General features: G+C 34.2%; 1 pseudogene; it reads right to left on the minus strand.

Moving 5' to 3' along the window:
- Positions 1–2,044: 2,044 nt before the first annotated feature.
- LOC149528274 (protein CIA1-like) overlaps positions 2,045–26,356 on the minus strand; it is a 45,716-nt pseudogene continuing 21,404 nt past the window's right edge.

Genomic DNA, 26,356 nt, shown 5'->3' on the forward strand with positions numbered 1-26,356 from the left:
GATAGATCATATATGCTATCACATGAATTCCAAATTTTAGCTCAACGTTAGTCACACTACTAATCTTCATACCTCTTCCATCCCACTCTACAAGAGTTTTTCTTTCCAGTTCTATCCGACTTAGCATTTTGGTAGTCTTTTCCTTATTCAACATTAGGAGCCTTGTGGTTTGATGAATCATTTTCTTCATTATTTGAATAGGCTGCTCCAACGAGAACTTCCCATTCTGTACACAACTAAGGATAAACCTTATCCACTTTATCAAGAAATCTTAGGGCATATGTGGAATGTGTGTTAAACCCTTGGTCTCCAAGTGTTGATGCTCAAGTTTCAATGTACCACTCACACATAACTTTTGTAGAGTCTCATCCATCTCTAGGGTTCTAGTATCATGTATTGAATAGAAAAAATTTGAATGAATATCATTAAGAAGTATTATCTTTGGTAGAATCTATGACTGAGCTCTGGTTAGATCAAGTGCTTCTGTAATTGCTAGACTCAATTTGAAGTTTGGTGCCTTCCAATTGACTCCTTGAACCAACATCTCATATCCTTCATTTATTTTTTTGCTACTGGAGGATGCCATGCTTGGTAGGGTTTATGAAAACATGAAAAATATTCTACAAAAAATGTACAGATCACTTAGAAGCACAGAAATCGCTCTTAGTAAATACTTCTTTGAAAATTCACAGTGATAAATGAATTTGATTCCTTTCCTTTTAACAATTTTCACTTTCCATTCAAAATAAGTGTTTGGTATAATCGGTTGTTTAGTGATAGATTGTCTTACACTCGGTTTGATCTAAGTACTTGGTAGAGTCATTCATAACTTGGTGTCCATATAATGTTTTATTGTATCCTGCCCTTTCTTGGTAGGGTCTTGCAACATAACCTAGCTTGGTAAGGTCTATATTTTCTTTAGTTACTCATTGATCCCTTTGCATCTTGAATGTTGATATGGATCTTTCCTAACTAGAATTAATGTAAGATGTCTACTTCAAAGTCATACTTCAAGTTATCCCTATGGGACATTGTTAGTGAACAGATTGTCCTTCGAGGAAATGTGTACAAATCTGACCCTGAATGCCCAAGTGAGAGGACAAACTAACACCAGCAGTTGGATAGGTTATCATGGGATTGATAACCTTCCTCTCAATTTTATTGAGTACATCTCCCTGTACAAGATATTCAATGAATTAAACATGGGTACTTTTACCAAAAAGCATGAAAGGATATCAAACATCTACCTATAAATACAGAGTAGACACATAGACTTAACAATTGAAAAAGAAAGGAAATAGAATAAAGCAAATTACACAAAGTTAATTTGTTGTATACTACATTACATACTATAAATGAAAATATATCCTCCATCCTCTTGAGAGGATTAAAACTTTAGAGCTTTAAAAGATGTTTTAAAAGGATGGTGCAACAAGAAAATAGTGACATTAGAACGTAATTTAGAGAAAACTAAAAATGATGCCAAGATCATGATCAGTGGAAGGAAAATACACCATAATCACAATTCTGATATAATTACCTCTAGTCTCCCTTCTTTGAATCTAAAAGACTACAAAGACCCTTTTACACATTACAACCAAACCACTATTTTTAAGAAAGATGGAAACTTCTCTCACAGTATTACATCAACCATAAAAATCTTATCTCTAACTCAGACACATAGTTCTGGAAAGAAAGAAAGTCTACTCATGCACTACCTTTACTATCTTCATAGTTCTCCAATCTTACTATCACTCAAAGTCTCCCAGCAAAACCTAGAAAACTCAAACCCCTTGCACTCATTTGCTATCACCTTTTATCCTTTTTGATGTTAGTTCTCATTCTGTTTTGAGTAACTGATTCTTGGGAGAAAACTCCTCTTCCTTTCCTCTTATCCTTTGGCATGTGCATAAAATTTTAATTAAACACTTTATTACAAATCACTTTTAGCAACGAAACAACTTCTTTAATATGAAATGGATAATCATCTTCAGATTTGCATTCGGTTTTTAAAAATGAATAATAACACCTATTAAATAAGCCTCTACACCTTGCATAGTGATTTCCACGTGTCATTTCCTACTGAAGCTGACAACCAAGGCTTCAGAGGATGGTGGTGCACAGAGTTTACATCCATTACATGAGCCTTGTCTTTCTTGAAAATCATCTTATATGATGCAAGATGAACCATTGCATCAGAGTCGTGTGATTTCTCACTGAAAAGCCATATATAATTATTGACTACACCATTGGCAATGAACCCATCCTGTGATCAGTGAGCTAAGAATATCATCCTATCATGGTAGCTAGAGATGGTGTAAAGATGTTTCCATGGCCCAGAACCATCACCGTTGCTTTCTATCGGGTTTGCACTTGTATCCCACACCTTCAATGTTAAGTCATAATTGCATGATACCATTCTGTTTCCACAAGAATTAAAGGATACTCCCCATACCGTTGATGTATGACCACTGCTAGAATTGCATAAGATTTTCTCACATGTCCAATCATCATTGTCTCCATCCTCTTCCCAAACCTTTATAGAATTATCATAGCTTGCAAAAAAAATCAAATTTTCATGGACAGGATGCCATTGCACCATCTTTCACATCTTGAGTATGGCCTTGTAGTACAGAGACACACTCAAACTTATTCTTGGATTGGACTTCCTGGATCCAAATGGACTTTTCATGACCACATGTAGCAAATAATGACTCAGATGCACTCCAAGAAATACTTTTGACTTCATTCTCATGTCCCTCTAAGGATGAAATACATTCAAATTTACCACCAATATTTTCCCAGATAGCAGTTGTTGCATCAAAACTTGTTGTTGCAAGTAACTTCCCATTAAGTGACCATGCACATGACCTAACAGTCCTTATATGTTTCTCTTCCAGAATAGCCTTAAGAATCTCAATGTCGAGAGGGGAGAACCAACCTCAAACATTCCTTCCTTCCATCCTAGCATAATAGAAATATATATGAGGTTATCAAAAGCTCGGCCTCCACTTATGAGAATGGATCCTTCATTAGGGTTTTGCATTATGGAGTGGCTTTTGAGTATTTACACCCACATCTTCATGATTAACCAAAACCTAATGCCCATACTTCAATAGCTACTTCATGTTTGTGATCCTCAGGAACAAATAATTGGCTACTATACGTATAGTGACCCCCATTTTTTATTTTTCAAATGCTGCCACCATCTTATTGTGTTCAGGAATATATATACCTTCGTATTCCTGCAACTCACTTCTGCACATATATACTGCACATTGGATATATATGTATTTATCACATCTCTGCAATTCATACTAGTGAATTTATCATTAAATAACACTAAAATAGGTGCTTTGATGGCATGAATGGACTATTTTCTTATCTGTACAGGGGTCGTGACTGGGAATCCTTCATCAATGGTTTTTAGTGATGAAACTCACTATCTTCATTATGTTCACATGAAATAGCTTATACATGCATGCAAGTCTCTTTTAGAATGATTCTTTGATTTGGACCACCACCTATCCTATCTTCATTATGCTCAGGTTAGCACACAAGGAACATGTTCTTATTTTGTTTTATGAATCTAAAGCCAATGATTTTGATTCTTGGCTGGAGTTGACATAAAGAATGTTATCCCTGATGGAATGCTACCCGCGGCTGCCCATTCTCCCTTTAGTCTGCAATACATCCGTCCATTCTCATTTAGAGAAATAAGTTGTGTTCATACAACATCGTACTTTGGTCACTTCATTCTAGAAGTTATTTCTAATGCATCTTGTTTTGTTGCCTTCACTTTCAATAACTCAAATCCTTTCCAATATTCCTATGGCAAAAATTTGGTGTTATGGGAGAAACCCGCAAGCAGAACTCAGACTTTGGTGACAAAACATTGATCTTTCAAAGAAATGAAGACCAAATGTGGTGGCTTGTATCTGCATGTGGATCCAAACTTTTATTGTGATGATTCAATATATACCTCCCATACAAGATTTTTTTGGATGAGTGACATTCCATCAAACTCAGACGAAAATCGATTCATGTATATAACCTGAACTATCAGCTCTTCATCTCCATATAAAAGCTTTGAATGATGGGTCCCTATGTGATATACGGCTTGGATCATAGTTTAATATCATCATCATTTACTTGGACTGAGTATGTCTTCAACTCGGGTGCTATGGGAATACTGGTGCAACATGTATACGAGGCATTAAATTCAGGTATTTCCAACTAGGCAGCTAGCATGCGATAATAGTCAAACATTTTGGTGGCAACTTCTATATCCCCCCATGTGCTCATGATAGAGGATAGGTGAAAAGGCTCCATGATGAAGAGGTGCTTGTCAACAATCTATAAAACTACTCAAACTATGGACTTGAAGTGTAGAATAGAACTTTGAAACTGGCGAGCCACCTAGACTATTGAACTTTTGAAATTCTGAAAGGAACCTCAAAATCCAAATTAGCTTCTGGCAATGAACTGAAAGTGAATCCTAAACCTTCCTAAATTAGCCGATCTGTACTTTAAAAAGTCTTAAATGCTCAAGTTCCAAAGCTCTGCACTTATGAATGTTATATATTCTTAATTAATGAATCATCAATCCATACTATGAACTTAGGGTCTAAATGAACTCTTGGTCATGCATCTTAAACTGTGAACTTGTCAGACCTCTACTCTCAAACTTACTCATATCTTCAATCCTTGAGCTTTGGATTTTAGCATTGAACATGAGCATTTGAATCATTATACTCTGAACCTTTGGGACATTATGAAATTTTCTTGTGTTGAACCTGCAAGACAAGTCATTTGAACCACTAAACCTTTGAATGAACCTCTTAGAATAGATCATTGAACCTGCACTTTTGATAACTTTCCTCTGAACACATTTTCTATGCCACTTTAAATCGATGAGATTGTAGAACCATTGAATTGACAAATCTAAGCTTGCCAATTTGCATTGTGAACTGCTTCAAACTATCGAACCATTTTGAACCAATTTGAACCAAGTTCAAAGTGGTTCAACACCTGAAACTAAAAATTTAAAATTGTGTCCATATCAGGTGCTAACAAAGATCAAGTAGAAATGCTTGAGTCACCCAATTCTTGAGTGACATGTGCTTCATGGTTTGGACTTGCATTCTCAGAAGATTTCAAAATCCATTGCTGCCTTATCCACTTGCTGATGTTGTTAGCCTTGTCTTTCTTTTCATCTTCAATCCATCTAATGTTCATATAGTTCTTGGCAAGGTGTCCAAGTTCTGTACAAATAAAACATCTTCTAGTGGTGTCTCTTTTCCTTATGTGATGTTTCACACAGTTTGCTCCAATGTGTCCAAATTCTCCACAGTAGTGGCATCTATACCATGTGTTGTAGTCCTAACCAAATATAGCTTTCACAATCTATTCTATTGGGTTCAATATCTTGGTTTTACATTTAGAAGATTTATGCCCATGCTTCTTGCATTTGTGACATTTGCCTTCAAATTTGGGTTTCTCTTTGCATTCATTAGCTCTATGCCCATGCCTATTACAATTGTAACACTTTCCATTGAATTTTTCTTTTTCATTACTCCAACATTTGTTTAATTTATGACCTAACTTACCATACTAATTTCAAGTATGCCTTTGATTCTTTTGAGCTCCTTGTTTGGATGATTCTCCTTCTTCTATATATCCTATTCCTACTTCACCTTTCTGTCTGTATTGACTTTGCTCATTCAATTGATTCATGTCTGCTTGAAATTTCATCATCCACTCATTGGTTTGCTTTTTAGTGTTTAGATCATTTTGCAATCTTTCATTCTCTAATCTTATATTCATGTTTTCTTCATTTGCATTAGTAAGCTTATCAATTAAGTCTATCTATTGAAGGGATATATGTTGAATTTCATTGTTCTTTCCTTCTATCTATTATTTTTCCTTGTCTTTTTCTTCAATGATTTCACACAATCTTACTAATTGAATTTCCTATCCTCTTTTTAGCTTCCTAACTTCTTCTTGAAGATTTCAATTCTTTTCTAATAGTTCTCTAATTTCCTCATTAGCTTCATCTAAATTTATTTCTAAATAGATATATTTGATTCTTTCTTCAATATAGAGTGTCATTGATTTGTACTACAAGATCTTTTCTTCTTATCAAGGATTGAGAGAGTTTCTCCTCTTCTTTCTTAAGTTTCCCAATAACCAATTCCAAATCTAACTTTTCATTGTCAATAGCCTTATCTACCCTAAATACCTCCATTGCCTTTGATCTTTGTTCAAGTTGTTAAACTTCTTTGAGAATCACAAAGCCCTGATACCAATTGTTGGAAATATAGGATAGGCTAGGTTACTAAGAGGAGAGGGGTAAATTAGGAACCAATAAAACTTAATCTTATTTCACCCATTAATCCTTCATATGCATTCAGATCTAATTACAAGCTTAAAAAATTGAAAGCATTAAAATATTCATAACACTTTAACACAAGATTTGGTGACCTGAAAACCTTCCAAATAGAAAGTAAAACTAGGGTGGGGATGATACCCACAAGCTTTAGTACTATAGTATAGAGTTGGCAAGTTAAGGCTTATAATTGATCACTTCTAATGCTCAGCCCTATTAGGAGCAATAAGGATTGCTAGGTCCACATTGTGAAAGAATTTTAAAAACATATAATGAAGTATGCACTCAGTTAAGAGATTTACAAAAGATTTTTAAGCCTACCTTGTGAAAGGATTTAAGTGTTCCACCATTTAGGATGAACCAGTGGCTGATCTCTAATTTCTAACTTTGATTTTCTAGTTGAGATTCCTTTGGAGTGTAATGATCACCTTGCTATGATAGATAAATCTTTGTTGCTCCTTATACTACTTATAGCCTTCCTACTTTACATTTCTACTCTTATTATATTTGCATAATATATTCTCTATTTTCTTACTTTTATATGTGATACAGTACATTACATATATAAAAATCCAAATTACAATTCATCAAAGTTGGTTACAATACAAGTTTCAACAAAATACAAAGTCAACCCAACTACTGGTACTCGAGTTCTAAAGACAAACCCAGTGAGGTTCTGATACTTAGCAACAATTGTCAACACTTGGCATCATCATGCTCTTGGTAGACATAGAATCTTGGTTCATACTAATCACTTCCAAGTAGTCTAAACTTAGTTAGCATTGGTGACTCAGTGAACACTGTGAAACTCGGCATATAAATTGAATCGCTTGGTTGACACATCCTAGCTTGGTCAACACTAGATTCACATCACTGATGCTATGAACTTGGTAAACATTAGAGACTATGGTTACCACTGTGCAACTCGATAAACACTATGAAGCTCAATTTATAGTAATGGTCATCAACTCAGTATATACTACTTAGTGTGCACTAAATAGTAATTATGGAACTCAATAGAAATTGTAGAACTTGATTAACACTAAATTACTTGGTTAACATGGTAAACTACAAGATAAGCTTGGTAGCTGCTAAGCATTTGATTAAGTGAGAGTCACTAATAAACAAACTTGACCATAATATCAACACATGTGTCCTCTCAATCTTTCTCATTATAAATAAAGGCTCGCCGCTATTTAGAACAAACATACCAAAGATCATGGTAGTGCTTAGTACATATATAGGGATCCAAGAAAATCAACATGGTATTAGAACTAATTGCAAATGTAAGAAATTCATTCCTAATATATCATAAGTTTCTTAATTATTGAGTGGAGTGTGTAAACAAAACAAAAAACATCACCAAGATTGCAAACCAAACTAAAGAGATTGCAGTGCATAGGAAAAAGATCTTAGGATATAGAGAGATCACAGTTTTAGTAATGGTTGCAATTTATGTGGATGTCATCAACTCACTCAGTGACATCCATGACTGAGATGTACAATTGATACATAAAATAGAACACCTTCATCAGGATTACCTCAATGACATATGGGATATACACATTGCTAGGAATCAATGCATTAATAGACTATAGTTTATGGTAATCTATATCTCCATGATGTAGTCAATAAGGATTTCAAAATAAGTTTAGAGGGTTAATGATAATAAAAATAAAGAAATCATAGACATGATAGTAAGCCAAGAGAAGGTGCCACACAAGATGGTGAAATCACACAAGGGAAGATAGCCATACCAAATTCTCAATGGAGTTGACCACAATGTAAGAGATGAAGGAAATCCATTCATAATTTCAGTCATCAAGTGAGTTGACATACCCAATATGGGTAGAGCCAATGAATTGGGAGAGATAAAGAAAGAAACAAATCTGAAAAAATCTTACAAGCACATGTATGCACTTTACTCATGAATGTTGAATTAGTAATGTCAACAGAGATAAAAGACTAAATAACCATCACCAAAAATAGCCCATGTCAATATTGTGGTTTGAGCCAATCAAACACTCATCAACCCAATACAAAACTCAAGTGACAGTTAAAGAAGATTGCAACTAATAAAGGAGAATAGACTAGCATGAACAATAAGGGTACAATGATGTTGAATAAAGAGGATTGGCCATAATATATATAACAATTCCATGTTCAAATTAAAATTAATTTATGTTAGACTTGTTGGTGCTCCCACCTTCCTCATTTGGAGGATGTTAAGATCTTGGAAGTAATATTTATGTGGGGTCATACTCATATTTTGGCTCTCTGAAGCTTATATCTGCTTCATCTAATATCATTTGTTATTAGTTAAATTTGACTTGATTAATATATTTCTTCCCACGATGTTATTTTGGTAAATTAGAATGTTGACTAAATATTTTATAAAGTGAATTGTTCTAATGTTGGGTTGATGAGTCTCATCATCGGTTCATAGATCCAGAAGTCAATCAGTTTAGATATATATCTCAAAAGACATGAGATGGAAGGATAGAAGAATATATATCAAAAGGTGAAGATAGGGAATAATAAAATATAAGAGTTGCATTGGTCAAGATATTCATATTTATATAAAGAAGTCAAAATAAAGTCTCAATGAGAAGCCAAAGCATGAGTAATATGTTAGGATAAAACCACAGACAGAAATAAAAACTACACGCAAATATAACTAATAACAAAAAATAATAGATCACACAGAAATGAACAAAATTCACCAAGATTTAATGTGGTTCACCCAATCCCTGGGCTACATCCACCAAACTGCAAGTCCAATATTATTACAATCTAGTGATTACAACCTGATTACAATCTGTAATCCCTTATAGCTCAATACCACCGCAAGAAGAAATTTTGCATCACAACATAACATAAAATACCTAAACCTAAACCCTTTTATACAATTATTTTATGTTGTTTTAGGGTTATAATTAATAATTACATGTCGGCCCAAAATCCTGATAAAATAGGGCCCAATTTTATTTTTTCAGGGCACCCAAAAAAATTATGGAGTATGTACAGTACTTTCCTGATCAGTCACCATGATCTAAAAATCTCCCACTTGGGGACTAATCAGGCTCCACACTAAACAATATAATCTAAGTGCATCATGAAGAGGGAGTATTTCTAGAGATGAATATTTTTTGATTATTATATTTTGAGAACTACTGTTATTTACTTTTGTAGTCTCTTTCTTATTTTTCAATACGTACTATAAGAGTTATTTGCCTTTATCTTTTCCTTTGAGAATTTTCTTACAAGAAGAGGGAGATTGAGATTCAAAGGGAGCCTGACATTTCATTAGAGGCAACCTTGAAAGAGAGGGAGCAGATAGATGACATGATGTAGTCAACCTTCGGCGATCTTGATCATATTGATTTAGAGGGAGTAAACCATGTTATGATGGATTCTTCAATGATCAATAAATTGTAGCAGTCAAGAGGACTGTGATTCATGAATATATCTTGTCACTATGTGATTTTAATGGGCCTACCCCCTGTGTACATCATGAGGAAGCGATGACTTCCAAATGATGTCACTTGTATTTGCAAAAGTTATTGAATGGTGACAATCTTATAATAACTTAATTTTCTATTATGATGGATATCTTATGATGTATATGCAAATCACAATAGCTTATACTTTGCATGGTGCATGTTTATATGGTAAACATTATGAGAATGTGTGTGCACATACCTTATAAATATTTTTTGAGTACATGGTGAATGTTATGCAGATTGATATCCTGGAAGGCTATTACACATAGTACTTAGTGAATATCATGCATCTTGATGTTTTGGAAGACCAATACTCACAAAGTACTTGTTGAATATCATGTGACTTGATGTTCTAGGAGTCCATTACTCATAGTATTTGGTGAATATCTTGAAACTCAACATCTTGGAAGACCATTACTCCAAGAGTATTTGGTGAATAAATATCATTGATACTCTGGAAGGCCAATACTCATGATATCAAATGTGATATCAAACACTTTTGAGTAATTGGTGAATATCATGTATTTTGGGAGACCAATACTCTTGATATTAGATGTGATATTAGTATTTGGTGAAAATCATATGTTGATATTATGGGAGACCAATACTCTTGATATCAAATGTGATATAAAAATGATGGATATCTTTCGATCAAAGATATCCTTAATCTTGCTAACTTGATATTACTTTGAGGTAATACGTGTGTTTATCCTCCCAATATAAGAGGGAGTGTTGATGTTTGGTAGCTTTTTTTGGATAAACCAATAGTTTATTATTATATGAGAGATATTAATTATATATATACCAGACCGAAGGTATACAATTAACATAGTTCAATTAGAAGGAAAGAAGTCCCAATATTCTATAGGCAACCAGACTGTGGGTGCCTATCACCCCCAAGCAAGAAACAAACAAAGCCTACTATTCTAATCGGCTTGCATGATGTCCATATCCCTCCCATAACTATCTCTATCTCTGGGTGGGAGGATAATGATAGATAGGCCCTTTGCATGCATCAGTAGTTGATTTGATTTCTGGTAGCACTGTCCATTGGGAAGCCCTACTATTCTATAGGAAAGAAAGTATTCAATGTGTTAGAGGTCCTACCTATTCTTTGGGATTGATAGTAGGAAAGAATTGCTAACATTTCAATCAAGTTTGTTTATTAATGACATACACTTATTCAGATGGTTAGTATCTACTGAGCTTATTATAAAGTTAACAATGTTAACCAAGTAATCTAGGCTCTACCAAGTTCTACAATTTCTACTAAGTTTCAAAAACAATATTCAGTTTGCACCAAGTTGGTGATTATCAGTGTAAACCAAGCTTCTTAGTTGTTGTTCAGTTTCTTAGTGCAAACCAAGTTCTACAATGCTTACCAAGTTCATAGTTTTAGTGATATGAATCTAGTGTTACTGAGCCACACAGTGTCAACCAAGTGATTCAATTTACACTAAGCTTGCAATAATAGTGTTGACCGAGCTATGCAATATGAATCAAGTGATTTAGTTTATATGTTGAGTTTCATAATAATCACTAAGTCACTAGTGTAGGCCAAGTTTAGACTATTTGGAAGTGATTAATATGGACCAAGCTTCTACATCTACTAAGTGTATGATGATGCCAACCATTGAAAATGATTGTCAAGTATGAAAACCTCGCCGATTTTGTCTTCAAAACCCAAGTTCCTACAATTGGGTTGACTTTGTATATTTTGGTGAAACTTGTATTATAGCCAACTTTGTTAATTTATAAATTGGATTGGTATATATGTAATGTATTGTATCATATCAAAATCATCATATGGAATATTAAGAAGATATAAAAAGAGTAGAAGTATGAAGTAAAAGGCTATAGCAATATAAGGAGAAACAAAGATTTATCTAGCACAACAAGGTGATCATTACACTCAAAAGAATCTCATTTAGAAAATCAAGTTGTAGATCAGAAATCAGCCACTAGTTCATCCTAACAAGTGGAATAGTTAAATCCTTTCACAAGGTATACTTAATAGTCTTTTATAAATCTCTTTACTGAGTGCATACTTCATTGTATGTTTGTAAATCCTTTTGCAAGGTGGACCTAGTAGTCCTTATTGATCCTAACAAGGAAGATCATCAGAAGTGATCATTGTAAGCCTTAATAGGCCAACTTTATACTACAGTACTAAAGATTGTGGGTATCATCCCCAACCCAGTTTTACTTTCTATTTGGAAGGTTTCTGAGTCACTATATTGTGTGTCAAAGTGTTATGAATATTTTAATGCTTTCAATTTTTCATGCATGCAATTAGATTAGAATGCACATAAAGGATTAATTGGTAAATAAAGATTAAGTTTTATTAGTTATTGATTCATCCCTCTCCTCTCAGTAACTTAGCCTATCATATATTTCCAAAAATTGGTATCAAAGCTTTGTGGTTCTCAGAGAAAGAGTTTAACATCTTGAGAAAAGATCAGAAGCTATGGAGGTATTCTAACTTGATAAGATATTGACAATGAAAAGCTAGATTTGGAATTTCCTATTAGGTAGCTTAAGAAAGCAAAGGAGAAACTCTCTCAGTCCTTGAAAAGAAGAAAAGATCTTGCAATACAAATGAATGACAAACTCTACATTGAAGAAAGAATTGAATACATCCATCATAAAGTAATTCAGATGAAGCCAATGAAGAAATAAGAGAACTATTAGAAAAGAATGGTACACTTCAAGAAGAAGTTAGAAAACTGAAAAGAGAACAAGAAATTTAGTCACTAAGATTGTGTGAAGTCATGGAAGATAAAAACAAAATAAGAGAAGAGTTAGAAGGAAAAAATAATAAAATTCAACATCTATCCCTTGAATAGGCAGACTTCATTGATCAACTTACCAATGAAAATGAAGAAATCATGAATCTAAAATTAGAGAATGAAAGATTTCAAAATGATCTAAATACTTAAAATCAAACCCATCAAAGGATGATGAAATCTCAAATAGACAAAAGGGAAAAGTAGGAATTGGACATACAGGAGAAGGTGAATCATCCAAGCAAGGAGCTAAAAAGAATCAAAGACCTACTTGCAATCACTGTAGTAAGATAGGTCATACATCAAACAAATGTTGGAGCAATGGCAAAGCTAAATTCAATGGAAAATGCTACAATTGTAATCAACATGGTCATAGAGCTAACTAATGCAAAAATAAACCTAAATTTGAGGGCAAATCTCACAAATATAAGAAGCATGGGCCAACATCTTTTGAATGCAAAACTAAGATATTAAATCCAGCAGAATAGATTGTAAAAGCTATATTTGGTTGGGACTACAAGACTTGGTGCAAATGTCACTACTGTGGAGAATTTGGACATAATGAAATAAACTATGTAAAACATCACATGAAGACAAGAGACACCACTAGAAGATGTTTCATTTGTACAGAACTTGGGCATCTTTCCAAGAACTATATGAATACTGGAAGAATTGAAGATGAAAAGAAAGCAAGGGCTAATAACATCATAAAGTAAATAAGATAGCAATGGATCTTGCAATCTTTTGAGAATGCAAGTCTGAGTAATGAAGCACATGTCACTCAAAAATTGGGTGACTCAAGTATTTCTACTTGATCTCCCACAAGAAGAACTAGAACTAAGATTCTGAAGCAGACATCCTACATCAATTCCAGTCAACAAAAAAGAAAGATCCATATCAGCATTCAAGATGCAAAGGGATCACTAAGCATCTGAGGAATTCTAGACCTTATCAAGTGAGGTCAGGTTGCAAGACCTTGTCGAGCAAAGTCAAGAGTAACTAAGTTGTTGTGTGGACACTGAGTCATGAATTTTTGATGTAGGAGCATCTTGCACTAGAAAATAAAGGAGGAAATTTTATTTTATTTTATTTTTTCAAAAAAAAAAAGGAAATTTCTTTTTTTTAAATATGGAGAGAGAAAGTGATGAAAATTAGAAGAAAAATAATAAATAAAATTGGAGAAAAGAGGGAAAAAGCATTTAATAGGTGGCATTATTAAATGTAACTTGTGGCTTGAGGGTTTATTTAATGTAACTTTCTAGGCTGACTTGTGGCTTATGCATGTAAGGGTTTATTTTAATTTGTAAAAGGTTAGGCTGACTTGTAGCTTGGTTTGGTATAAGTAGAGGGCCTTGTCTTAACATTATTAATTCATCTGGAGTGAGTGTGGAGAATAGCTAAAGAGTGAGTTTTTCCTGAGTGTATGGATAGAGCATCGAATGTGAGGTAGTTGACACTTAGATCTTGGATAAAGTTTGAGAAGAGCCTGTAGTTATGGCTTGGAAAACAAGGAGATTGCTTAATGGGCTTGCAAGCACAAATTAAGATTTTCCTTGGAGGTTTCTACCAGTGTGGATCTGCACTAGCTAGATTTGAGATTTGATCTTGAGGGATCTTACATAATTAATATTGTAATTTCTTATGTATTTTGTTGTAACCTGGATGCCCTTATAGCCAGGCATGCTGGATGTAAATCTTATGACTATATTATTAGAATTGATATTATTTTGGATCTAAATATTTGTGTTATTATTTATTCTTCCATTGTGTGGTTATTTGTTGGGGGCTAGGACATCTCCTTTGGGGATTCTCCTACCTTGCACTACATCAAGTGGTATCAGAGTAAAGGTTGTTCCCGAGCATGTAGACAGATTGTCAAAGTTGAGGTAGTTTGCATAGGACCTTGGGAGGACATGTAGACAAATCTATGGTTGCGAAGATAGAAGGTTGATCTTTTTTGGGAAGATTGATCTATTGATGATTTGTTGTGGAGGTTTTGCAAAGATCTTGGAAGATGGCTTCAAGAGGATTGGACCTTGGGATGATTGGGAATCTCTATGATATAGTGGAGAGGAGGATTAATGATGCAATAGATTGGGTGGATGCTACTTTTTCTAAAAGAGTTGAGAAACAAAAGAAAAAAATTGTATGCTACTGGAGTTGGAAACTACCAATCCAGAAGAGAGTTGTTTGGTTAGATAGAAGACTTGTTCGAAAGAGAAGATGGCATCGCAAGGTTAAGGTGGAAGAGGTTGGTTTTGTTGATCAGTTTGTGGAGTTTGATACAGAACCCTGCAAAGCAATTGGAGGTTGTTGCTGAGGATATTCCTAAACTTGTTGATATTGAGATGGAAATTGGTTTTCATGATCAGTTGGTTGAGTCTAACATGGAGATTGCAAAGCATTCGATCGTGGATGATCTGGTTCTTATTGGTGGTGACTTGTATGTTGTAGAGCATCTTGTTGTGAGAAATGAGACTGTTGGTATTGAGAGTTTGGCATATGTTGATGAGGAGTTACATATTGGTGCTCATATGGATTTTTTTGATGTTGGTATGGATTCACTAGTTGTTGATGTGGATGAGGGTTTGTTGATGATGCATTGTGATCAATTTGTTCCTAGGAGTGAGCATGTTGATTGGATGGTTGAGATTCTAGTGTTTGATAGATTGATGCAGATGTGGATGATGTAAAGATTAGTTTTCTTGTCCCTGATGGAGTAGAATCCTTTGGTGAAGATGAAGATGGTTGCAGATATTTCTTTTGGCGACAAAGTGTGGGACACACTTTTCTATCTACCTAGGGAGTTTGATGCAGGAGCATCTTGCATTAGAAAATAAAGGGGGAAATATTTTATGTTTTTTTCCAAAAAAAGGGAAAAAAATTAAAATAATTGTGTAGGAGAGAGAAAGTGATAAAAATTAGATGAAAAATAATTAATAAATAAATAAATAAAATTAGAGAAAAAAGGGAAAAGGCATTTAATAGGTGGCATTATTAAATGTAACTTGGTAGGCCAACCTATGGCTTATGCATGTAAGGGTTTATTTTAATTTGTAATAGGCTAGGCTAACTTGTGGCTTGGTTTAGTATAGGTAGAGGGCCTTGTCTTTTCATTATTCATTCATTTGGAGGAGTGAGTGTGGAGATTAGCTAAAGAGCGAGCTGAGTGTGTGGATAGAGCAGCAAATGTGAGGCAGTTTACACTTGGATCTTGGATAAAGTTTGAGAAGAGCTAGTAGTTGTGGCTTGGAAAACAAGGAGATTGTTTAGTGGGCTTACGAGCACAAGTCGAGATCTTGGAGGTTTCTACTAGAGTTTGGATCTAGATTAGCTAGAGTTGGGATTTGATCTTGAGGGATCTTGAAGAATTACTATTGTAATTGCTTATGTATTTGGTTGTAACCCAGATGCCCTTATAGTTTGGCATGTTGGATATAAATCTTATGATTATATTATGAGAATTGATATTATTTTGGATCTAAATATTTGTTTTATTATTTATTCTTCCACTATGTGGTTATTTACTAGGGGCTAGGACATCTCCTTTTGGGATTCTCCTACCTTGCACTACATCAATGTTCCTACCAAGCATTTAATTCAAGCTAAATGGAAGATAGTCTATCATCAACCAAGCGATCATACCAAGCATTTATGGTGATAGAAAGGAAAAATTTGATTAAAGGGGCAAAATTGAATTCATTTTTCACTGAGAATTTTCAAGAGCTATTTGCATAGAGCAATTTCTATGCATCTGAGTGATCTATGTGATTTATTGTTGAAGTTTTCCATGTTTTCTCAAACGCTACTAAGCACTTGCATCCTCCAATAGCAAGACAAAGAAAAGGTCTAAGATGCTAGTCCGTAGAGTTGAATGGAAAGTACCAAATTTTATGTTGAGTCTGGCTATTGTGACAACCCTAGATCCAACTGGAGCTCAATCTCAAACCCCAGCCAAGGCACTTCTAGTAAATGACATTTGTTCACATTTTTTATGTTCAACTCAAGATATAGGAACAATAGAAATGGATGAATCATTGAATAAGTTGTGTGTGAATGGTTTATTAAAACTGAAGCATCAATACCTGGAAGTGAAGGGTTTGACTCACATTCCACACATGCCCCAAGATTTTCAAATAAAGTGGATAAGTTTTATCCTTAGTGGTGTGCATAATGGGCAGTTATGGTTGGAGCAACCTATTTTGATAACAAAGAAAATGATTCATCGAATTATATGGCTTCCAATGTTGGTGAAGGCTAAAACCACCAAAACCCTAAGTTAAGTAGAACTGGAGAAGAAAACCCTTGCTGAATGGGATGGAAGGGGTATGAAGATCAGTTTTGATACTGATATGGAGTTCAAGTTTGGAATACATGTAATTGTACACAAGATATACAACTCCAATTGACTCAACAGTGTATCATGTGAAGCTATGGATCTCGCTTTCAAAGTGGTCAAGAACAATATGTCCTTCGACCTTACAGAGCTGATGTTGAACCAATTCAACAAAATATGGAAAGCATCAGAACTTCAAAGAATAACCCTTGTGTTTAGTTCACTCTTAACCTATTTATTTTTCTTTATATAAAAGTTTTTCCCACCAAAAGGTGTAGTTGTATGGGGAAATGATATACCTTTTCTTTATCAAATCAATGAGTATATAGTAGAAAGGGGAGAAAATTATGTCAGTACATGGAAAACTATGTTGATGCATTCAAGGATAAGATGACTAATAGATTTAGGATACCAAAGAAACTTGTAGAAGACTACAAAGATGATATTTTTTATGGTTGATTGTGATAAAGTGTATATACAAGAAGTTAGACCGAGAATTGTATGGGTCAAGTCCCTAGGTTATGAGGTTAATATTGATGAAACCAAGGACATAAATAAAGCATTGCTAAATGAACCTGTGGATTGAAAGGCTATATATTTTGGAACTTATGATGAAGCCAAAGCCAAAATAGAACTAGAGATAAAACTCCCTTAGGCAGTCAACAAAGGGAAGAAAAGAATAGAAAAATTGAAACAAACTAGTTCTACTCTCCTGTTGATAAAAGGTAAAGGAGATGACATAGAAGATGATGATATAAAAGATGAAGAAAATTCAAAAGAAGAAGAGCTAATCAAGAAGAAAGGTAAGGTTATTATAACCAAACCTACCAAGACATCTACTGCAGTGTTTATAAGAAGAACATCTAGGAAGAAACTAAAATTGGGTGAAGAAGTAGAGGATGTGATTTTCAAATGACCTCCATCCACATTTCAAGAAAGATTAAAAGAAATTGATTCTGGTGCTAGCATAAATTTTTTTAGATCATTGAAGTATGAAATAAAAAATGTAGAGGAGAAGTGACAAGTTGAAGACATGGTCATAACAAAGCTAGGTAAATAGAAATACTCTCCAAACCAACTTGCACAATAGATTCCCAATGAATTAATGAAGAAAATTAAGCCAAGATGGGAGCATGTAGAAAAGTACAAAAGATATATATGAGTAGACTCTGAGGCAACTCATACCGAGTCTAAGTGATAAAGAAGTGAATGAATCCATCAAGAAGGATGAAGAAAAACTTACATTGAAATTCAACACTTGTCTGATATTGATCAATGACATTGAACATGTGGTAAGGAATACCACTAATACATGGACAAATATCTATAATCTTCATAAGAAGAGTGATTTTGTTGTTAATGTCAGTGAAAAGGATGATGATGAAAATGAAAAAGAAGAGGAAATTGATAATGAAGAAGTAATAAATTATGATAATATAGATGACGAGGAACAAGAATAGGAAGCCACTGAGGAGAATCTCCTTGAGATTTAGAGAATTAAGGAGACCAACCCTAAGAAGATTGTAGTAGTAGTCATAGCCTCACTTCCTCACTCTCCAAGCAAAGCATTAAAGACATCAAGCTTAGAGAAAGCTACTGCTGAGTTGGTTGTGTCAAACACTAAAAATCCAAGCACTCAACCAAACTTTGCACCTATTCAGCTCAATACTTCATTGATAGAAGTGACCAACACTTCATCTACTAAGCAATCAATACTTCCTCCTCAATCAATTTTGGTTACTCAACAACAAGGTATTTCTTCAATCAGTGTTATATCTACTTTTACTACCAGTCCTTCTATTTCTACCATTATTTCTATTCCAAGCATGTAAATAATAAGTACTAAGACAATTGAGAGCAAGCCTCAACTGAGTAAAAAAGTGTCTAGCAAAGGCAAAGATAAGGAAGAAGAAATTGATCTTGATGAGGATATAGTTATCCTAAATTGCGATATCTCTAATCTAAATCCCGAACAAATGCATATAGTAGGAGAGCTTTTATAGAAGAAAGCTAAGCAACAGAGGCTTAGAGAAGAAAAGAACAGAGAATTTCAAGTGCTTGAAGATGTAAAGAACATTCTTGCAGATGCACTTAGCACTAAGGTTGATACTTCTCAACCTATTTTGGCTCAATTAGTAGAAGTTGTCTAGAAATTCAATGAAGATTTAAATGGACAAGAGAAATTGTTGCAAAGAGTAGAGAATAAATTTGAAAATAAAGTATTAGATCTAGTTGCACAAAAGATTGCAATACATCAAGTAAAATTGTCTACTATTCTAGGCTCATTGGAAACCTCTAGCAGTAATGTCACTTCTATTTGGTAAAATCTATGAAACATCCATTTTCACATAGGAAATCAAAAGTAAACTCTCCAAAATTGATGAAGATCTAAAGGCAAGTGCACAACAGTTGTCACTTGACCCAAGCTATAGTTCTTATCACTATACAAAGATCAAATTTCTAACTAATTTGCAGGTAGAATTGCTAAAGGGAGAAGCCAGGATGAGGGCTACACTTGTAGGTATACAAAGCATGATTCTTCCAAACATGGATCCATTGTAGAAACATATTGCACGTGCTAAAACCCTCATCCATGATAACAACTTCTCCATTGTTGATCACATGATAGAATTATTAGCAAAAGTGTAGATTACATTGCATACAAGAAAAGTGTTGCAAGAAAACTAGGACAACACAATGTCACTAATTCTCAAGGTACAGTTTGAGTTCTTGTCACATTTTGGCATAATTGTATAGAATACACCTATGGAATTTATGTCAAAAAGGGGAGAAGATGTATATAACATAGTGTATAAAGGGGAGAAGATGTAATATAAGATGCAATAATGGGGATAAGATGAGGAGATATATATAATGTGTAAAGTATATTGAATATATATGTATGGGGGAGCACCATCATAATATTATAGACATGTACAAATATTAAAATAAACATCTCTTATAAAAGAAATTTTGAAAAATCTCAAAAATGGAGTAAATTACCAAGTTGAAGACACAAGATGAAGACTTAAAATCATTTGAAACTTTTTGAGAATTCAATTTTGATTAGTAAGTGTTTTTGTCACAAATTCCAAAGGGGGAGATTGTTGACATCTTAGTCAAGTTTTTTTATTAGTGACATACACTTACTTAGATGGTTAGTATCTACTGAGCTTATTGTAAAGTCAATAGTGTTAACCAAGTAATTCAAGATCTACCAAGTTCTGTGGTTACTACTGAGTTTTAGGAAAAATATTTAGTTTGCATTGAGTAGTTTCTACCAAGTTTGTGATTATTAGTATAACTGAGCTTCTTAGTGTTTACCGAGTTTCTCAATGCAAACCAAGTTCTCTAGTGGTTACCGAGTTTGCAATTTTAGTGGTATGAATCTAGTGTTGATCGAGCCACATAGTATCAAGCAAGTGATTTAGTTTATACCAAGCTCATAGTAATAGAGTTGACCAAGTGATGTAGTGTGAATCAAGTGATTTGATTTATATGCTTAGTTTCGCACTATTCACCAAGTCACTAGTGTAGACTAGTTCACACTACTTGGAAGTGATTAGTATGGACCGAGATTCTACATCTACCAAGTGCATGATGATGTTGAGTATTGAAAATGGTTGCCAAGTATTAGAACCTTACCAAGTTTGTCTTAAAAACCCAACTTCCTGTAGTTGGGCTAACTTTGTGCATTTCGGTAAAACTCGTATTGTAGCCAACTTTGTTAATTTGTAAATTGGATTGGTATATATGTAATGTATTGTATCATATCAAAATCATCATATGGAATATTAAGAAGATATAAAAAAGAGAAAAAGTGCAAATTAAAAGGCTGCAACAGTATAAGGAGTAGCAAAGATTTATCTATCATAGCAAGGTGATCATTACACTCAAAAGAATCTCATTTAGAAAATCAAGGTGCAGATCAGAGATCCACCACTAATTCATCCTAACAGGTGGAATAGTTAAATCCTTTCACAAGGTAGACTTAAGAGTCTTTTATATATCTCTTTACTGAGTGCATACTTCATTGTATGTTTGTAAATCCTTTTGCAAGGTGGACCTAGCAATCCTTATTGCTCCTAACAAGGTAGATCATTAGAAGTGATCATTGTAAGCCTTAACAGGCCAACTTTATACTGTAGTACTAAAGCTTGTCAGTATCATCCCCACCCTAGTTTTACTTTCTATTTGGAAGGTTTTTGGATCACCATATTGTTTCTCAAAGTGTTATGAATGTTTTAATGCTTTTAGTTTTTCATCCATGCAATTAGATTAGAATACACATGAAGGATTAAATGTTAAATAAAGATTAAGTTTTATTGGTTACTTTTATTGGTTATTGATTCACCTATCCCCTCTCAGTAACTTATCCTAACATATATTTCCAACAAGAATTCCCCTCCTAACTAGTGAAATCAACTTCATTGGATTGTTTGACTCACTCAATAAAGGTTATGGCTCCATCCTTCACTCTGGGTGGAAGGAAAGAATATGTGAGAATCAGGCAAGGAGAATAGATGTACGCTAACCTTAAATGAGTTTAGTTGGATGGCTAGAGGCAAGGAGACTAGTTGACCTACTACTCTATAGGAAATAAAGTTGAGGAAGTAAGAGAAGAATGTGCCTATTTCCATGGCCTACTGCCCCTAGAATTTTATGGAAAAATTATTGCCCCCTAAAAAAATTATTGTAGATTGTTCATGTTACGTATATATGTGTGTGTATATGTGTATATATATAGATATATGATTAACTATTTATTACATTAACTATAAAATTAACAAATATAAATGTCCCTTCATGCGACATGTGTCTTCTCATTCTTTCTAATTATAAATAAAGGGTCTGTTCCATTTAGAACATACATACCAAAGATTATGGCAATGCTTATTATGTCAGTGTTTAGTACATTAGTAGTGATCCTAAAAAATAAACAATAATCAAGGTTCAATGCCTCCACTAGATCTCTCTACACCATTGCCAACAAAACTGAGTTTATACCAAAAATATTAATGGAAAAGGTGATGTGATTGGAAGAATAAATATGATTACAACCAATTATTAATAATCACCAAAGGGAATTGTTGGACAAGGATGAGATCATAGTTCTTGAGGATAAGGTCACTCAACTCATTGCATTGATAAATGAACTACTTCAATGTAGGCCTCCAACATAGGTGTATACCTCATTTCTTAAGGAACAAATGTTGAATTATAAATTAACTATCATTATGTAGGGTCTTATTATTTCTTTAGATACACCTCATGAATGTTATGATGCATTCACACAATCTCCTATAGGAATTAATAATTTCGTGTTTGAATTATACATGCATAATTTAGCGGTCCCAAATGAAAGGGACTGGAATCCTTGATGTATGTAGGAGATATTGATTTTAGAGTATTCATGTCTTTGGCCCAAAATGAAATTACCAGGGAAAATCAAGCCATGCCACACTAGAAAGAAGAAATGAAAACACCATTTTATCTTAGGCTTGAGGCAAGGGATCTAAGGACCTATTACTATGATTGGTTGAAGGTGGTAGGTAGAAAAGTAGGGAAGAAATATATTAAGCTACTTAGAAACACTACTTATGCAAAATTTCAAGAATTACATGCAAGAGAGCTACAGAAGGCTAAAAGATCAATTATCCAGAGATGGATAAGACTTCCCCATTATTTATGGGCCTTAGAGCCACATTCTCCTCAAAAATTTATTATGGAAAGTGGATGGGTTCCATGGTATGTAATATTGGGATACGTTAGAGAGAGATTTCAAATTCTACTCAAATTTCAACCCACATTGCTTATGCACCCACTCTTAGGTGTCCATAAAGATGCAAATGGATGGAATATATCTATTGAAGTACATATTTGGGAACAATTAAGAGATTTTAAGGGATACAATTGGAGCTAGGAAAAAGGAGGAGTAGGAGAAAGCATTGCATCAAACTTCAAAATGAGAGCTCAAGTTAGGAACTGCATGCTTGCTCGAGGACCAACAAGACCTTAACTTGGGGGTAATGATGGGGCTTAGAATAGTATAATTTTATAAGTTTCATAGTTATTTAAAGAGTATTTTTCTTTTAAGTTCAAAAGACTTTTTATTATATACTCGGTACAAACCTATAATTACTATGCTTTCCTATGGTTTTGAAGACATTATATGGATTTATAAATATAATGTTATTGTTGGAAATGAGAATAGAGTAATTGAGAGGGGGAGGGGGTGAATCAGTTACTCCAAAAACTTTCACAGTCCCTAAGATGTCTGAATATCTCCTCGATCTGATTAATATGAAGTGCTAAAACTTGATAATGCAGCAAATGACAACTATTAAGAACTAATATGTTATCATGCACAAAGTAATTTAGCAATTAAGAACATAGGAGACACCAGATTTAACGTGGAAACCCAATATGGGAAAAACCACCAATGTAACTAGATATTGTTTTTCACTCTTCTAAAGTGAGCCCTGTTAGGAACCAACCCTGTTAAAGGTTACAAAAACACACTGTTAGATGTGACCCTGTTAAAGGATTTAATCACCCTATTAGGAGTGGCCTTGCTAGAGGTCTTTAGAACAATTCAACTGAACTGTCACCTTGTTAGAGGATTTATTGAATAGCTGTTAAACCAACTCTATTAAGAGATTTTGAATTCACTATTACAGTGGTTAGAAAGCAACAATGAAGTGACTTGACATAAGGTACAACTTATCTTTGCTGATTGCAGATCTCTGTTATGCTTGGCTGGATCCTCACTGATCAAATGCAACTTTACAGTTCCTTCAACACATCTGATCCTTCATCAGACTTTGCTCAACATTCGCCTTATCATTTCATACTATAATTTTCATTCATAACTTCCTTTTTTTTTATCTCACACATTTAATTCATAACTGGAATGACCATATATACCTTTCAGATTATCTAAGTCAGCTCGAATCACTGACTAAACAAACAATTACAATAGTCGACTAGAAGTAATTAATTTGCAAATCCCTATACTGGCTTACCCTACACGGTAATTTTTGTCAAAAAATAATTCCTGTGTTAACCGACTGAGCTCGGTGAATACGAAAAATTTTGTGACAATCCTTCAATCGTCGGGAGAACTCGGTAAGTACTAAGTTTCTTGAGATAACCGAGTGAGCTCGGTGGAAACTATCCTTTGGAGACCGAGTGAAGCTCAATTAACACTGACTTCTCCATAATTCCTTTGATGATCGAGTGAGCTCGGTGGAAACTTCCCTTTGGAGACTGAGTGAAGCTCGGTTAATATTGACTTCCTCATTTTCTTCGTTGACTGAGTGAGCTCGGTGATCATTGTCTTTCATCTTTCCTTTGTTTGACCGAGTTAGCTCGGTTGACACTATCTTCCACATTTCTTTTGATGACCAAGTGAGCTCGGTTGACACTATAGATTGCATTGCAGACTGTCTGAGCTTGGTGAATTTGAGACTAATGACTGATATGAAATTTGTGTGACATCAAGGACAACATTATCCAACAATCTCCCTCTTTGGCATTGATGGCAACACAACATGTCATAACAGAATGAAGTTTTGAAAACAAGTCCAACAAGATAACAGACTTCTCCCTCTTTCAATAATCTCCCTCTATTAAGGGACTATATGACAGACTTAACAAACTTTTCAAATTTCACAAATTTCATAAGGATATGACAGTAAATCTCTCCCTCTTTGACAACACATGCCAAAGATGACAGAAGTTAAGTGAATTGTAATGTACCTTTAGTACTGATTCATATGCAATGATTTTTTATTAAACTGCATCAATAGATAGATCTTCAATCTTTCATGCATTGATGCATCACTAGAGCTCATTTTTAGTGAACTTCAGATAGGGGAATGACCCCTAACTTACCTCTGAGATACAAAAATGCATCCTTAGGTAAAGGTTTTGTGAATATGTCAGCAATTTGTTCCTTTGTATGGACATATTACAATCTGATCTCCTTGTCTTGCACCAATTCTATGACAAAATTATATTTTATTGCAATATGCTTGGTTTTGGAATACATCACGGGATTCTTAGATATGTTGATTGCACTAGTATTGTCACAGAACATGACAACTGGTTCTTTGATGTCCATCTTCATTCCTTGCAATAACTGCTTAAACCAAACAATATTTGAACAGTTTACTGCTACAGCAACATACTCTGTCTCTGCTGTAGATTGGGATGTACAATTTTTCTTTTTTCTTGTCCAAGAAGCCAATCTTTTTCCAAGAAAGAATGCTCCTCCACTTGTGTTTTTTCTGTCATCAAGGTTTCCTACCCAATCAGCATCAGTAAACACTTTCAAATCTAAATTACCGCCAAATTTGTACCATAAGCCATAATCTTCAGTTCCTTTCAAATATCTCATTATTCTTTTGATTGCCATCAGATGAGTTTCTCTTGGTTTTGCTGAAAATCTTGCAACAATACCAACTGCAAGGGCAATATTTGGCCTGGTATGAACTACGTATTGCAATTTTCCAATCATAGATCTATACAATGTTTGATCTACCTCTTTGGATTCATCATCTTTGGTAAGTTTCAATCTAGTACACATAGGAGTTCCAACAGGTTTACAGTCCTCCATACCAAACTTTTTCAATATCTCTTTGATGTATTTTGATTGAGTGATGTAGATGCCATTCTTATTTTGTTGAATTTGGAGACCAACAAAGAATTTTATTTCACCAAACATAGACATTTCAAATTCCTTGTTCATTTTTTTTGAAAATTCTTTGCAAAGATCATCATGCCCTATGAAGATAGCATCATCTACAAATATTTCTGCCAGGACAATCTTATTATCTGGTCCTTCCTTTATATACAAGCTACTATTATCATTAGTTCTTTGAAAACCAATCTGAATAAGATAGTTATGCAATCTTTCATACCATGCTCTAGGGGCTTGTTTCAGACCATACAGTGCCTTGTGTAATTTGTAGACCATGTTCTTTTTATCTGGATCAACAAAACCTTTAGGTTGTTCAATGTAAACCTCTTCATCCAGTATTCCATTGAGGAATGCTGACTTGATATCCATCTGATAAACTTTGAATCCTTTGTGAGAAACATATGCAAGTAAGATTCTAACTCCTTCCAATCTTGCAATAGGAGCAAAGGTTTCTCCATAATCTATGCCTTCTTCTTGAGAGTATCCTTTGCATACTAATCTGGCTTTGTTTCTGGATACTTTACCATCTTCAGTCAACTTGTTTCTGAATATCCACTTGGTTCCAATTACATTCTTATTTTTAGGTCTGGGTACTAGAGTCCATGTCTTGTTCTTCTCTATCTGTTCTATTTCCTCATT

This window comes from Cupressus sempervirens, chromosome 11 (genome assembly GCF_028749045.1).
Source record: "Cupressus sempervirens isolate cs-2001-9-10 chromosome 11, ASM2874904v1, whole genome shotgun sequence".
NCBI classification, from domain to species: Eukaryota; Viridiplantae; Streptophyta; class Pinopsida; order Cupressales; family Cupressaceae; genus Cupressus; species Cupressus sempervirens.